The sequence below is a fragment of the Delphinus delphis genome, chromosome 11 (assembly GCF_949987515.2).
Source record: "Delphinus delphis chromosome 11, mDelDel1.2, whole genome shotgun sequence".
Classification (NCBI taxonomy): domain Eukaryota; kingdom Metazoa; phylum Chordata; class Mammalia; order Artiodactyla; family Delphinidae; genus Delphinus; species Delphinus delphis.
The window spans coordinates 2,919,597-2,936,599 of record NC_082693.1 but is presented as its reverse complement, the minus strand read 5'-3'; the positions used below and the strand labels follow the sequence as shown (position 1 = coordinate 2,936,599).

The 17,003-nt window shown below is 41.5% G+C and overlaps 2 protein-coding genes across 7 annotated transcripts in view; one reads left to right on the top strand and one right to left on the bottom strand.

The window, feature by feature from the left end:
* Positions 1–596, bottom strand: part of RAD52 (RAD52 homolog, DNA repair protein) — a 58,295-nt gene extending 57,699 nt beyond the window's left edge. Inside the window, exon 1 of the mRNA XM_060024072.1 lies at positions 118–596. The gene's annotated coding sequence lies outside the window, so the exon portion shown is untranslated. The remainder of the gene's footprint in view (positions 1–117) is intronic.
* A 160-nt stretch (positions 597–756) lies between these two features.
* The window catches only part of ERC1 (ELKS/RAB6-interacting/CAST family member 1), a 393,002-nt gene continuing 376,755 nt past the window's right edge, over positions 757–17,003 (top strand). For 5 of the 6 annotated variants that reach the window (XM_060024063.1, XM_060024061.1, XM_060024060.1 and 2 more), the window contains exon 1: positions 757–864. The gene's annotated coding sequence lies outside the window, so the exon portion shown is untranslated. The other variant, XM_060024059.1, reaches the window with a different exon arrangement.

Sequence of the window (17,003 nt, the reverse complement as noted above, 5' to 3'; positions counted from 1 at the left end):
GGCGGTGACTCAGCTGCTCTCAGGGGCGTTTAGAGTTACTGATAAAACAATCGCCAGCCGGGAAAAAACACGATTCAAATCACTCTTACTTTCTTAGTGCAACGATAGCTTACTTACGGCCTTACATTAACGGTGCGTGGCTCCGACAAGGAAACCGTCTGCGCTTCGGTACCAGAAACTGGGGAGCCCGACGCCGGGCCAGCTGCCGCCCGCGAGGACTGGGACGGCCGTCCGCCCCGCCCTCCCTCCCCGGCCGCCGAGACGAACCGCGAAAAGGCCGTTGGCGGTGTCTCCCGGGCCGTGCGGGCAGCCCGAGGGCCTCCGTGCGGGAAGCCCAGCTGTCCGCGGGCGCCAGGCTCCTCGGGGCGGCTAGCCCAGGGTTCTGCGTGACTGGCCCCCTGAGGCAGCGGCGGAGGCGGCGGCCCACTGTCCGCGCCGCACCGCCTCCTACGGCAAGCGGGAGGAGACAGACCCGCCCGACCCGCGGCTGCCTTGTGCGCTTGTGCGCCCCCGTCTGCCGGCAGCCCAGAGCCCCCGCCCGCCAGACCCCGGAAAGCGCCCGAGGCCGGCGCGCGCCCGAGTCGCGCTCCCGGGAGGCTGCGGGACGCCGACCGGGCGCGGTCGGGCGGGGGCGGGGCTCGCGCTGACGTCAGCCAGGGGCGGGGCTGGGGAAATCGCGCAGGGGGCGGGGCGCGGTGACGTCGGGCGCCCGGGCCGAGCTGTGGCTGTGGTGGCGGCGGCGGCGGCGGTGGCGGCGGCGGCGGCGGCGGTGGCGGCGGCGGCGGCGGTGGCGGCGGCGTTGGGGGCGGCGACGGCGCCCGGGCAGCAGCGGCAGCGGCACCGGCACCGGCAGCACTGAGCAGGGTGAGACGGCCGCGGTGGCGGCAGCTCGGGATCGGGCGGCGCCTGGAGCTTCCCGCCCGTTGCTGGCGCTAGGCCCCTCGGCTCTCCTCCGCCCGCTCCTCCTCACGGCCCTGGCTGGGTCCCGGCAGCGCGCCCCCGGGGAGGGCGGAGCCGTAGGTGAGGCGCGGGGACCCCTCCCCCTCCGCGCTCTGCGGGGGGGATGGGACGTCCGGGAGGGCGGCCCCACCCAGCCCACCGACGAGATCGGGGGCGGCGGCGGCGGCTGCGGGCGCCCGGCTTCTGAGGCGTGGTGTTGCGGGCGAGGTGGGGAGGTGTACGTCTCGCGGAGCCCCGGGAGGCTGGGGTGCGGTCGGCTGGGTCTGGGGTTTGAGTATTGATGTACAGCGTTGAAAGAGACGAGGATTCTGGTTTTTTTCCTGCTATGAAGTGGTCAGGTAGGAGATGGAGGCTTGGCTTCCAGAAGGAAGATGAGCTGTGGATGCTGCCTTTGAGGCAGTTCGAGAAGCTATTGCACTAGGTCTCGCACCTCTACTTTAGGATTTGGGGTCTTTTCTTCCTCCAGGCGGAGCGGGTGGGGCGTCGAGGGCGGGGAGAATCCCTCTGCTTTTGGCTCGGGGTGTGAGCGTGGATGGGTTTGGAGTTCTACACCGTTCAAGAAGAGCGAGATCTTGGGTTAGACAACTTCCTTCTGGCAGCAACATTGGGGAATAGGTCCCAGTACACTTAGTTCCTTAAAGGCGTTATCTTCCAGTCTTTCTTCTGTGCCTGAACGATCTCTATGCCACCTCGTTTTCAGAGCTCTATCCTGGCCCCTTAAGAGAGGGCCTGAGGATCAGGTGGTTGCTTTGGAAGACACGTTTCTGAGGAGTAGTCGCACGTGGTTCTGGTTGACTGCTTTGGATGGATACAATGAACAATTTGAATAGTTCTGTTGGCGCTAATTATGCGAAACGTGCTTAAATGTTTTGAAGCACAACTGTCTTTATAACTCATGTGTTAGTAAACCTTGACAGCTATTTTGTGTTTAATTGTTGTAAAGTTACACTTAATTAACACTTAATTATTGGAGATTTCTAAAATTTATCAATTGCACATGTCTTTATTAGACACTTTAAAAGTGAAGTGGAATAATTTTTTTTTTTGGTAGGTCCCTCAATTTCTCAGAAACGTTCTTGGAGTCAGGTGCTTTTAAAATGCTCTTTAGTAACATTTTGGGGGGCATGTGTCTGTCGTATAGGGAGATGTTACTAAGAGTAAACAATGTTCAACGTTCTTCACTTCAGTGTTTCACAACCTGGAACATTGAATCAGAATCTTCTTTTCTGGATTCCTGCTCCCTATTAGATTACAGTATTCACTGGCCTTACCTATCAGTTAATATCATTTAAGCTATTCTTCCTCAGAAAACAGGCCCTGAGATTGACATTTGTTATATAATGGATGGAAGTAGGCATGACTCTCAGTAATTCACTTATGGAGGAAGGGAAACCGTCATGAAATGGAGTTTAAGCAGTGACTTTCCAAAGGCTTACTCAATTTATTTGGGAACTTAGCCAGGGAAGTGCTTTCCCATAACCTGAGAGAGAAATATACAGAGTGAGTGTCAGTAGGTGCCTTTTTTTAACATGCCTACTTAATGAGCAGATTATTCTAGCAAATATTTCTGCTTGACAAAATTTGTAGGAAACAGATGATATAATAGCTATTAAGTGAGAAAGGGTGTGGTCCAATTTGTAATTATAAACTAAAGATTTAATTGTATTCCGACAGGTCAAATTATAAGTTGGTATAATAATAGTTTTGATATTGGATTAGTCACTTAGAAGGAAAGATTAAAATTCACATAATCTGGTTTTGGCTTATAAATTATACTTTGATTTAATGGGGTACACATGGGGACAAATGTGAACTAAAATAGCGGTGAAACTTTGTATAGTGCTAAAATGACATTTCCATGGCTGACAGTGGGATGTGATTCTTCTTGTTGGAATGCAATCATATGATTTGGGGAAAATGTAGGGTAGAAGTGTTCTATTTCTCTTTAGAATTTCTTAAGACTGAGAAAACTGGTATGTTTTATTTTTCAAGAAATGTGGCTTGCTAGTCATTACTGTGATATCTTAGTTAAGTCTACTGGGGTGTCCCCCCCTTTTTTTAATTACTAAAGTCAGATAAGTATGTCATTGTGTTAATTCAACGTTAGTACTAGAAACAAAAGTGAAAATTCCCATAGCAACAACTGCTCTTTTTCTATGCTATGTTTATGCTTTTAGAAGTAGTATGAGAGCTGTTAAATGTGCGTTTTGCACATTCTGTGTAAAACACATTGATGGAGGAAGAGCAGGGAATGAAGTATTTTGGCTAATCCAATAATAAACAATTTTAATAAACAATTTTCAGAGAAATATAATGTAATAAAGTAAATTAAGCATAAAGGTTATGTGGAATATAGTTTACTTCTATGGCTTTCCAAAATGTGAGCCTGGAGGTGCTGATTCATTCATGTATTCATTCAACAGTTATTTATTGAGTACGGTTCTGGGTACTTTTTTTAGCCTTTGGGAATACAGTAGTGAACAAAGCTGACAAAAATTCCCACCTTCATGGAACTTACCTTCTGGACACCTTCTTGGGAAATGAAGAGGAATTCAGCAAAGGAGATTAATAAGAGGTTATTGAGGAAGGAGGAAAGCCAGGAGAGTGTGATGTACTACAAATGAAGGAAAGGAAGTTTTCAAGGAGGAGGGAATGGTCAACTGTGTCATTGCTTAAAGATGTGTCAGACTGTTGGGTAAGAAAGAATTCTGCCTGATTATAATGTCTAATAACAGAGAAATGACTAAATGCTTTTTAGTGTGAGATGAGACAAATGTAAGAATCTTTCAGTTTTTTACTTCCTTCGACTGATTTTTAAAAACATATATATTTCATTCTTTATTCTTTTCAGAACAAAATATGCAACCTGGGAGTTTATACTTGTACTAAGGAGAGGTATGACACTGTTGTTACTAATTATATGGACACTTATTTTTTTAATACATGTATCAAATCAGAAGTTATAAAAGCATACAGGGAAAAAATTAAGTTTCTTCTGTCCCATCCAGTTACTCCTGAAGACAGACACTGTTTCCAGTTTCTTGTTTTTCCTAACCAGTGAAATTTTGTGCAATAACACGGCATTTAGCTATTTTAAAAGTGAAATTTTGTGCAATAACACGGCATTTAGTATTTTTATCCCCTATGTATTTTTTTTTGCAGGCTTAATATTTGTTTTTATAATTTAAGTCTAGCTATCTGCAGACCTTTTTTTTTTTTAAAATAACAGCTTTATTGAGAGACAATCCACATACCATACGATTCACCCATTAAAGTGTACAATTAAATTCTTTTGGTACATTCATCACCACGATCAATTTTAGAACATTTTCATCCTCCCAGAAAGAAGCCCCAAACTCATTAGCAGTCATTCCCCTGACCTTTGGTTTTAAAGCTCTCTTTTTTTAAAAAAAATTAATTTATTTTTGGCTGCGTTGGGTCTTCGTTGCTGCGCGTGGACTTTCTCTAGTTGCGGCGAGCGGGGGCTATTCTTTGTTGCGGTGTGTGGGCTCTAGGTGTGCAGGCTGAGCAGTTGTGGCTCGTGGGCTCTAGAGCGCAGGCTCAGTAGTTGTGGCGCACGGGCTTAGTTGCTCCGTGGCATGTGGGGTCTTCCCAGACCAAGGCTTGAACCCATGTCTCCTGCATTGGCAGGTGGATTCTTAACCACTGCACCACCAGGGAGGCCCTGACCTTTGGTTTTAAGTAAAGTATTGTTTTGCGTATTATGTGGGGAAAACGTTTGTGAATTACTTTGTTTCCAGTTAAATGGTAGTGAAGCCATTTAGTGTTACTTTTAATATTCTCTGATTGAATAGAAGCATAGGTTTGTGTAAAAGTCAAATTAGTTAGTGGTTTATTTAGTTGCATGAATGGGCTCATAGGATGGATTGTAGGAAGATCTGAGATGAGATCTTAAGGATAAGTAGTATTTGGCCAGATGAAAAGGATGCAAGCAGAGGGAACAGCATGTGCAGGACCCAAAGGCAAGAAAGCTGTAGGGCAAGTAGAGTGATCTGAAGATAGTTTGGTCTGGCTGGAATGTTGAGTGCTAGTGTGAGGTGTGGGCATCACTTCTCCTTTCTGTGAAAAAGTGTGTTGTCTTAAAAAGGCAAAATAATTACATGATTAATTTGCTTAAACTGTTTGTGGATTGCTGTCACTTCCTAGCTGTATAACTTTGGATGAGAAACTTTATTGTCTAAAACTCAGTTAAACTCTCATTAGATGAGAATAATAGTCCTATCTGATGTGATTGTTGTGAAGAATAAATGAGCTAATGCTCATAAAGCTTTTAATGAGATGCTTGGAATACAGTAAGTACTCAATAAAAATCAGCTGCCCTGAGGATGACATTGTGGTGGTGGTGATTTTGATCATGGTGACTTTGATGATGGTGATAATGATCGTGAAGTATGGAATTCCTTAGGATATTTTGGAGCCCCAGAGAGTGCTCGGGAGACTGGAAAAGGATCTGTCATTTTAACTTTTTCCGGGGAAGAAGGAAGTGAATACCAAAAACTTTAGACCAGCACTGTTTAATAGAACTTTGTGTGATGATAGAAATGTTCTATCTTTGACCATCAGATACAGTAGCCACTAGTTACATGTGCTTTTTGAGCACTTGAAATGTGGCCAGTGTGACTGAGAAACTGTATTGTTAATTTTATTGCAATTAATTTAAATAGCCACTGTGACTAGTGGCTACTGTTTAGGGCAGCACAGTTACACACTTACAGATTGAGGAATCTAATTCAATTATGGCAATATTTTAGAACAGATTATTTAAAAAGTTAAAAAGTAGTTTTAGAAGCCTTGTCAGGGGAAAGGTGATTGCTGGGATACAGCATGGATTCACTAGGTTACATCAGACAATAATTCTAGTTTTCTAGAACTGACATGGTTCCCAGACTGATAAATAAAGGAAATGTAGTAGTTGTAATGTGTCTAGACTTCAGTTAGATCTTTTTATGCTGTCTTTGTGGAAAATACGAAAAATTATGTCCTAGATTTCATGAGAACAGGGACTGTCATTTGTTCTCTACTAAGCAAATAACAGATACTTACTAAATATTTGATGACTGAATGGAGAATGGTACAATTAAGTGAAGTCACAACTAGTTGTAAATGGCTAGACGCAGAGAATGGAGATCTGCTTACTGCAGAAGATGGGTTAGGGCAGGGGTCCCCAACCCCTGGGCTGCACGGCAGGAGGAGGTGAGAGGCGAGCGAGCGAAGTGTAATCTGCCGCTCCCCACCGCTTGCATCACCACCTGAACCATCCACCAGCCCCCCGACCCCCACCCCGGCCGTGGGAGAATTGTCTTCCATGAAACCAGTCCCTGGTGCCAAAAGGTTGGGGACCTCTGGGTTAGAGGAACTGGTGTTAGCTGCCTCATCCAGGTTTATAGTATTGGAAAGATCCAGGAGTGGTGGCGTAGAAGATAGTGGCGATGTAAGCTAGCTGCCAGCATATCCTCGCTGAGTGTGGAGGGTGTCCAGGTCATCACTAGCTGATAGTGAAGAGGTGGAGGTAGAAGACTGTGTTACTGAGTAGCATGAAAATCAGAGTAACAAGGATTTTATATGAGGTTCAGGAATAGTGGTCTGGAGGTGGCAGTGGAAGAAAGAAGGGTAACTGCCTCGTTTCCCAATATTGGGTGTGCCACGTGAGAGACTTCATAGCCTCCACCTGAAAGGGCTGCATGGGAAGAGGCATCCTGGGAAAGCCAGCTATCAGTGAAGGCAGAGAGGTACTGAGAACTTTTAGAGGAGTTTCTTAGTAATGGAATGAAGTTCCTTGAGGGTGTATTTCCCCACCCAACTGGCTTCTTCTTTTTTTTTTTTTAATATTTATTTACTTATTTGGCCGCGTCAGGTCTTAGTTGTGGCATGCGGGATCTAGTTCCCTGACAAGGGATCGAACTGGGACCCCCTGCGTTGGGAGCACGGAGTCTTAACCACTGGACCACCAGGGAAGTCCCCCAACTGGCTTGTTTTTATCATCACTTAAACTTTAAGAAAAGTCTCTCATTTTTGACAACAGATTCTTCTCCAACTTCATACTTTCTTTGCCTTTTGCTTTAAGTTGCTTTGCTCTTTGCTTTACAGCCAGAATTTGTTGAGAGAGTTGTCTACGTTTGCTTTATGTTTCCCTTTCTTCACCTGTAATTTTCTTCTCAATCTATTTGTCTTGTTTCTGTTGCCACAATTCCACTGAAATGTTTGCTGGGATTACTAATGGCTTTCTTTAAATACACTGGCTATTTTTCTATCCATTTATTTAACCTCTTAGCATCTGTACTAGTTGTCTATTGCTATGTAACAAATTACCCCCAAACTTAACTTAAAACAACAAACATTTATTGTTTCACAGTTTCTTTGGCAGGTATCTGGATTTGGTGTGTGAGATTCAGGGTCACTCATAAGGCTGCACTCAGATGTTGACTAGGACTGGTCATCTCAAAGCTCAGCTCGGGGAGGGTCTGAGTCCGGCTCAGTCATGTGGCTCGTGGCAGGCCTGAGGTCCTTGCTGGCTGTTTGATGGAGAAATCAGTCTCTTTGCCATTTGGGTCTCTGCACAGGATTACTCACAACATGGGTCGAGCCCTATATCAAGGAGATTGAGGAGGGGAGTTACTAGCCAGTCTTTTTGTGACCTAACCTCAGAAGTGACAGTGTGTCACTTTTGCTGTATCCTGTTCATTTGAAGGGGGTCACTTGGTCCGGCACAGGCAAGAGAGGATTCCACAAGAGCATGGATACCCAGAGGTAGACATCATTCGGAGCCACTTTTAAGATTGCCCACTACAGCTGTGTTTGACACAGTAGATTTCTCCTTCCTTTGTAAAACTCTCGCTTCTTTTGGGATCTTTAGATTATGCTTCTGTTCTCCTTCCTGGTTCTCTGGACTCTCTTTCCAGTCACCTTTGTTGAATATTTTTCTACCATTCATTAAATGTTTGAATTTCTCTGGCTCATCTCATTTTCCTTCTTTTTTTTTTTTTAGTACAAACCTTTTATTTTTATTTTTTTTACATCTTTATTGGAGTATAATTGCTTTACAATGGTGTGTTAGTTGCTGCTTTGTAACAAAGTGAATCAGCTATACATATACATATATCCCCATATCTCCTCCCTCTTGCATCTCCCTCCCACCCTCCCTATCCCACCCCGCTAGGTGGTCACAAAGCACCGAGCTGATCTCCCTGTGCTATGCAGCTGCTTCCCACTAGCTATCTGTTTTACATTCGGTAGTGTATATATGTCCATGCCACTCTCTCATTTCGTCCCAGCTTACTCTTCCCCCTCCCCGTGTCTTCAAGTCCATTCTCTACGTCTGTGTCTTTATTCCTGTCCTGTCCCTAGGTTCTTCAGAACCTTTTTTTTTTTAGATTCCATATATATGTGTTAGCATACTGTATTTGTTTTTCTCTTTCTGACTTGACTTCACTCTGTATGATAGTCTCTAGGTCCATCCACCTCACTACAAATAACTCAATTTCGTTTTTTTTTATCGCTGAGTAATATATTCTATTGTATATATGTGCCACACCTTCTTTATCCATTCATCTGTCGATGGGCATTTAGGTTGCTTCCATGACCTGGCTATTGTAAACAGTGCTTCAGTGAACATTGCGGTACATGACTCTTTTTGAATTATGGCTTTCTCAGGGTATATGCACAGTAGTGGGATTGCTAGGTCATATTCTATTTCATTTTTCATCTGTATGCTGAGTATTCATTTTCCTGTCTTCAGCTTTTACCTCTTTTGTGTCTAAGGGCTATTGTTTTCCAGGATTTCCACTTGGATGCCCCTTACACTCAGCACATCCAAAACTAAATGTATGATTCCTCTCTTTTCTGATGTTCCTTAATTTGTTAAATGACACTACCAGTTGTTCAAGCCAGAAATACATGTAGTGTTCTTGATTTTCCCTCTCCTGCAACCTTCCATTTTACTATTCCCTATGGACTTTGTAAGTCATTGCTGTCCAGTGATGGTGTGAATGTTTTTATGAGGTACTGCATCCCCTGTTGTGTTCCAGGCATTGAATGAGTAATTTTTAAGGTTCCTTCCAATCTTGAGATGCTGTGTTGCTAGCTATTGAAGGTTTTTAATTAGGAGACACATGATCAGAGCTGTGCTTTAGAGATACAGCAACTCTTGAACACTTTAAAGAGTTTATTTTTTAGAGCAGCTTTAGGTTTTCAGCAAAACTGAGTGGAGGTAGAGATTTCCCATAGAATCCCTGCCCCCATCCATGCATAGCCTCCCCCATTATCAGTCTCCCACCAGAGTGGGACATTTATTATAACTGGTGAACTTTCATTAACACATCACTGTCACCTGAAGTCCATATGAACTCTCATTTTTAGTGGTTCACCCAGAATGAAGCTAAACCTTGTATTCCTTTTAGCTTTCTTTAATATGGTGTGCTGCGAGATGAATAGACAATGGTTTCCATCTGACAGCCCCTTTATGTGTGTGTATATATATTCTTTTCATTTTTTCCTTCTTTTTTGTTTAAAAGCCCTTTTCATGGAAATTAGGTAACTCATTGTCTGAACTTCAGTTAAACATCTCTGAAATTGTGAAAACATTTCACGGAGTAGAAGTTCTTGAAACATAAACATTCCCTTAAACATAATTTTATTATGGGAATATAACTTATCAATTGAAGGAATTAATTCCCTCTTGAAGCCCTTCTTGAATGTAACGCACATTGAGAAAAGTGTATAAAACAAATGTATAGTTTGAAAACTTACGGAATAAACACTGGTATAACCATCATCTAGGTCAAACATTAGGACCTTGCCAGCATTCTAAAAACTTTCTTTGCCTCTTACCAATCACAACCCATTCCTTCCCCTATAAAGGTAACTACTGTCCTGACTTTCACGGGAATCATTTTCTTGCTTTTCTTCATATAATTCTATTATTTAGTTTTGTCTGTCCTACAACTTTATGTACGTAGAATCATGTTGTATATGTTCTTTCATGTCTGGCTTCTTTGACTCAACATTTTGTGAGATGTAGATTTGTTGTGTGTAGCAGTGGTTTAGTCATTTTCATTGCCAAATAGTATTCTGTTCATCACAACTTATTCATTATTTTAATGATGGATATTTAGGTTGTTTCCAGTTTGGGGGCATTATGAATTATGCCACTATGACCGTTATTACACAAGTCTTTTGGTGCATGTATTTTTGATGCTTTCATAGCCAGGAATAAAAGTGCTCAGTGATAGGGGGCTTCCCTGGTGGCGCAGTGGTTGAGAGTCCGCCTGCCGATGCAGGGCACACGAGTTCGTGCCCCGGTCCGGGAAGATCCCACATGCCGCGGAGCGGCAGGGCCCGTGAGCCATGGCCGCTGAGCCTGCGCATCTGGAGCCTGTGCTCCGCAACGGGAGAGGCCACAACAGTGAGAGGCCTGCGTACCGCAAAAAAAAAAAAAAAAGTGCTCAGTGATAGAGTATGCATATGTGCAGTTTTACTAGATAAGTGCCAACTATTCCTATGTAGTTGTACAAACTTACATGCCCTGAAGCAGTATTTGAGAGTTTCTTTTTGTTCTCCATCCTTGCCATTATTGTCAGTGTTATTAATTTCAGCCATTCTGGTGGATTGATTTATAGTGGTATCTTATAGTTTTAATTTGCATTTCACCAGTTACAAATGAGGTTAAATACCTTTCTGTCTTTTGGTCATTTGGAGAACCTTTCGTGAAGTGCTTATTCAGATATCTTGCTCAGTTTTCTGTTGGATTTTCTTTCTTTTTCTAATTAATTTATAGGAGTTATGTATTTTGGAAATGAGCCCTTCTTTGGTTATTTGTGTCGCGAATATTTCCACTCTGCTCTATGGTTTGCTGTTTTGTTCTCTTAATGGTGTCTTTTGAAGAACTGGATTCTTAATTTTAGTGTAGTCCAGTTAATATTTTCCTTTATATGGTTAGTGCTTTTTATGTCCTGTTTAAGAAATCTTTTCCTACTCTAAGGTCATGAAGTTACTCTTTTGTTATTTTCTGGAAGTTACATTTCTCATATAGCAGCATGATCTGCCTATAATTGATTTTTGCATATGCTGTGAGGTTTATTTTTTTCCCATTTGGTTCCTGATTTTCTCAGCATCATTTATTGACAGTTCCTTCCTTTTTCAACTGCTTTGTAATAAATTGAGGCTCTCTGTTGTGTTTTACTGATTTCTCTATCTTGGTCCAGTGCCAGTCTGTCTTAGTTACTATAGCTTTATAATAAGTCTTCATACCTGGTAGAGTAAGTGCTCCCACCTTGTTTTTTTCCAGGAATGTCTTGACATTAATTGTCGGTCAGCGACTGTCATGGTCAGTAACAGGAGTGGTATCAGCATAGAGACATATAGACATCAATGGAATTAAGTAGAGAGTCCAGATATAAACACACATATATGGTTAATTAATTTTCAACAAACGTGGGAGGGTAATTCAGTGCAAGCAAGGATAGACTTTTCAACAAAGGGTACTACAACAGTTAGATCTCAGTATGCAAAAAAAAATGAACCTCAAGCCTCACCGCATAGGAGAGTCTTTGAGACCTTGGGTTAGATATGACACCAAAAACATGACTCATAAAAGAAAAATATTGATAAATTGGCTTTTATCAAAATTAGAAAATTTTGCTTTTCAAAAGAATTCATTAAGAAAATACAAAAGACAAATCAGGAGAGGATAGTTGCAAATCATATACCTGGTAAAGGACTTAACATTCAGAATATCTAAGAACTCTTACAAAAAAAAAAGATAAACATCACCCCCCCAAAATGGGCAAAAGATTTGAATAGGCACTTTACCAAAGAAGATATATTGATGGCAGTAAGCACTTGAAAAAGATGCTCACCATCATTATACATTAGGAAAATGCAAATTAAAACCACAGTATGATGCCACTGCATACCCACTAGAATGGTAAAGTCAAAAGATTGAAGTACCAAGTATTAGCAAGGATGTGGAGAAACTGAGATTCTTATACATTGTTGGTAGAAATGTTAAATATTACACTCATTTTGGAAGACAGTTTGGTAATTTCTTAAATTAAACATGTATTTACTGTATGTCCTCAACCATTCGACTCAGGTATCTAGCCAAGAGAAATGAAAGCATATGTCCACACAAAGACTTGTGTGCAGATATTCATAGCAGCATTATTCTTTTTTTTTTTTTGCATTATTCTTAATAGCAAATCTCAGAAGCCATCCAAATGTCCATCAACTGATGAGTTGATAAGCAAAATACAGTATATTCATATAATGGAATACTACTGAGTAATAAGAAGGAACAACTACTGATACATTTAGCAACATAAATGAACCTCAAAAATGTTTTGCTCAGGGAAAAAACTGCCATTTATAATTTTATTTACATGAAATTTCTAGAAAAGGCAAATCAGTGGTTGCTGGGGCAGCTAATTCTTCTCTGTGAAGTATGGTGTTGTCAGGCACACACACATGACAAGGCAAGGCCAAGGCCAAGACCAAGGCCTGACTGATTTGACTGGTATAGATACAATGAACGCTTCCAGGTTAGACAGTTTATCACTTACATGGGCAGTGGAGCCAAAGGTGCCAGCTCTTTATGACTCTTGTCCCATAGGCCAAAAAGGATGACACCAAAACAAAACCATTGCTGATGACTACAGTGAGCTGTGGGGTGCCCTATCGCTAAGGAGCCCATTCTAATTTGCCCCTATGTGGTTTCATATTCTACAGCTCTGTTCTGAGATGTGTAGGGCTGAAAGTCTCCTGCCTCATCAGACTCCAGGCAGCAATGAGAAACTCTCTCATGACAGCCTCCAAGGGAGAAAGGGGAACTGTGGGAGATGGCCCGGTAGCTGCCTCTTGTAGGCCTCCCGTCCTCTCCTGTTGTGGGCGGTGGGGCGGGGGTGGGAGTGGTGCATGGGGGGCAGGAGGAGGTCAGAAGCGTTCTGCCTAGACTCAGAATGCTACAGGTCACCAGACATGCAGCAGCAGAGGTGCCTGTTCCCCTACAGACACTTATTTTCCTTTGCACCTATCCTTTGTTAGATTGAGATAGTTTCCTTCTCTTCCTAATTTGTTAATAGTTTTAATCATTAATAAATGTTAAAATCTACCTGATACATTTTCATATCTATTGAGACAGTCTTTTTTTCTTTTAACCTGTTAATGTGGTTGATTACACAGGTTTTAAAATTCATTTCTACCTTTTTCCCCTTGTGTTATGTATATGTATGATTTTTCTCCTCATACATATAGAATTTACTGTTGCTGACCTTTTCTTTCAAGGAAGAAAGACTAAGTTGAACTTACGATGGATCAGTAAGAAGTTATTAAAGATCCGAGAGGCTCAGGATTTCTTCTGAAACAAAAAGTAGCTGTGTTTTGCAACAGTCTTTTTGCGTACATCCCTTCAGATCTTTCAGGACCCATCCCTTCAGATGCCACACAGGTGACTTTCTACCCTCATGGCAGTATTCACTTCGCTTTCATTAGTGGCAGATAATTTCGAATATTTCAGATAGTTTTGCATCCCTTTCTAAACTGCTGTATCAAATTTAGGCTGAATTTTGCTTGATATTTTTCTCCCATGCATAAGTAGAAAGTTATAAAGTAGAAGAAGTTATTGAAAGTGGTGTTATTGGACATTTCACTTGATTTTTCTGGTGGTTTTTCTAGTGGTTTGCTGTTAATTTTCTAGTATTGCCAAGTTTCTGAATCCATTCTGAAATAATTGGAGTATTGCTTAGGCTTAGTATTTCTTGATTTTAATAGAGCAGCAATTTCTATCTATATTCCTGGTTATTGAAAATAAGTTAATTGAATATGGATATAGGGACTTCCCTGGTGGTACAGTGGATAAGACTCCACCCTCCCAGTGCAGGGGGCCTGGGTTTGATCCCTGGTCAGGGAACTAGATCTCACAACCAAGAGTTCGCATGACACAACTAAGGAGCCGGTGAGCTGCAACTAAGGAGCATGCCTGCCGCAACTAAGACCCAGAGCAACCAAATAAATAAATAAAAGTAAATATTAAAAAAGAAAAAAAATGGATATGAATTATTCTTTAGGTTTAAACTCACAAATGCAGATAATATAGTATGTATTTCTACATAGCAAGTTTTTTATATGCCTTTCTTAAAAGCACCAATCAGGATTTCCTTGAAATTAGGGGTTGATTCTTTACTTAAATTCATATTAAAATTCTTTTAAATAATATAGCAAAAATATCTGCTTTACAAATTTTTAATTTTCATAGTTTCCCAGAGTACACATCTGTTTCCTTTTTTTCTTTTTTCCCTTTTCTTCCCTCATTCAAAAAATATTTATAGAAACTCTAGTATGCTTCATTTGTGTACTGTGTATTGTGCTCTGTCTTAGCAATATAATTTTTGAGACAGTCTCTCTGCTCTCAGGATGCTAGAGACATTGAAGGAGACAAGTACACAGGCAGTTTTAATAGAGCATGATGAGGGTTAATGATATGAGCAAGAATTGGGAGGTGGACGGGAGTGGTGAAAGATGAGGCTGGAAATGGGGCTTGGATCATGGAGGGCTTTGTCGATCATGTTAGAGTCTAGAGTTTTACCTTGGGGCAATGCCAAGACTTTGGAGACTTTCGTGTAAAGGAAATAACAAATTTTATTTACATTTTACAGGGAGTGGGTAGGAGGAGGCTAAGTGAGGAGGCCAACTAGGAGGCTGTGGCCTTAATCTTGTTAAAAGACTGAAAAAGAAAGTAGTGACAGTGGGGATAGAGAAGCATACCGAAATGAAAGCTTTAAAGAACACAGGGCTGGCTAATTGAATATCTGTGTGTGTGTGTGTGTGTGTGTGTGTGTGTGTGTGTACTTTTGTGGGAGAAGGGGCAGCTGGTGGTGAGGCAGGAGACTAAGGTGACTTCCAGACGTACAGATGGAGCAGGTAGGTTAGAAGCAGTGCTGCCTAATACAGTAGCCATTATATATGGGTATTTAAATTTAAACTCTGATTTAAATGAATTAAGATTTAAAGATTTAAAATTTAGTTCTTCAGGTGCACTAGCCATATTTCATGTACTCAGTAGCCAAATGGGACTCGTGGCGTCTGTATCGGATGGTGCAGATATAGAACATTGTCATTGTCACAGAAAGTTTTGCTGCTTAACCCTGGTCTGCAATTTTTGGTACGGACTACCTCTTCCCCCAGAGGAAAGTCAAAATAATAGGTGGTATTCTCCAGTCTCCTAAGAACTCTGTCTCCACAATAACCTAGGGATTCTGTGAGTCAGAAACAATTATCACCACCACCATCCAGTCATCATCAGATATGCAACACTTTCATGAACAGAGAAGGTTCTGTAGGACAGCACTGCCCTAGAGGGATGGTGATGCCATTCATTGAGCTATTGATGGCTGTGGTGAGGGCAACAGGAATCTCTAGGAAGGGTACTGTCCAGTAGACATGTAGTATGAGCCACTTACGTAATGAAAATTTGAGTGGCCACATTATAGAGTAAGAAGAAATGGTTAGATTTCATAATTTTATAATATATTTTATTTAACCCAGTGCATCCAGAATGTCATTTTCAACATGTTGAAACATGTCATTTAAAAAATTATTAATGAGCCATTTTACATTATTTCTTCATGCTAAGTATTTAAAATCAATTGTATACTTTTATAGCATATCTTAATTCAGATGCAAAGATTGTATCAGAAATACTTGATCTGTAGAGTTCATAAAAATTTACAGTTGAAAAAATAGATTCACATATCCAGCTTGTTTCAAACATGCTTAAAATTTTCAGTAACTGAATTACCAGTTTTTACATTTAACTTTTGATTACAATAAAATAATATTAAAAATTCAGCTCCTCAGTCTCACGAGCACGTTTCAAGTGCTCAACAGCCGCATGTGGCTAGTGGCTACCATTGGACAGTGCAGCTCTGGAATAATCAGTTGCATTCACTTGATAGTTGGGAATTCAGGTCTGGAGCTCAGGTAAGAGGTGTAGGAATAGACAGGTAGATGGTGGGGACTGTGAGGAATGTGGAGATAAAAAAACAAGCTTGATTTAGGACAGCCCAATATTAAGTTCTCCGTGCTCCACTAAAAAAAGAAATCTGGGGCTTCCCCAGTGGCGCAGTGGTTTGGAGTCTGCCTGCCGATGCAGGGGACACGGGTTCGTGCCCCGGTCCGGGAAGATCCCACATGCCGCGGAGAGGCTGGGCCCCTGAGCCATGGCCGCTGAGCCTGCGCGTCCGGAGCCTGTGCTCCTCAACGGGAGAGGCCACAGCAGTGAGAGGCCCGCGTACCGCAAAAAAAAAAAAAAAAAAAAAAAAATCTGAGTTTAGAGTCAGATGTGTGATCTTGGGCAACTTACTGAGCCTTTCTAAGCCATAGTCTCCTCATCTAGAAGTGGGATGATAAAGTCTCTCTCCTGAAAGGTTTGCCAGAAAGGTTAAAGGAAGTATTCATGGCAAGTATTTACCATGTATAGTGCCTGTCTCCTCATTTCTTAGTTGCCATTTTTTGTGGAGTGTACCATCAATTTAATAATGTATTCTTTTTTTAGGGAAAAAACCCTGTTTTAATTTTACTTGTTGTTATGAGCTGAATCCCAATTTCTGAAACTTTAAATTATGAGGAAAAGTATATCTTAAAATAGAGGAAATACACGTATTATTCATACTGATGACTGCTCATTATGGTCCATACACTATGTTAAATGCCTTATACAATGATATTTTGTTTTTTTTAATGTGCAGTGTAACATGGTATTTCTTTTGTAAAGTTTCACTTAAGTGGACTTTGTAGTAGAAAAACTGTTTTAATTCTGGAACCTTGAAATGTATTATATGGTCACATTCTTTCTCTTGGTTATTCCAGGAACTGGTGAATTCTGCTTGAATTGCTTTGGATACTTTTAAATTTATGATTTCATTGTATTCTGGGCTAAATCTATAGAATTTAAGAGTCTATAATTCAAAAAAAAAAGAGTCTATAATTCTACATTTGGGTACAAACATGTAAGGGATTATGATGAAAAAAAC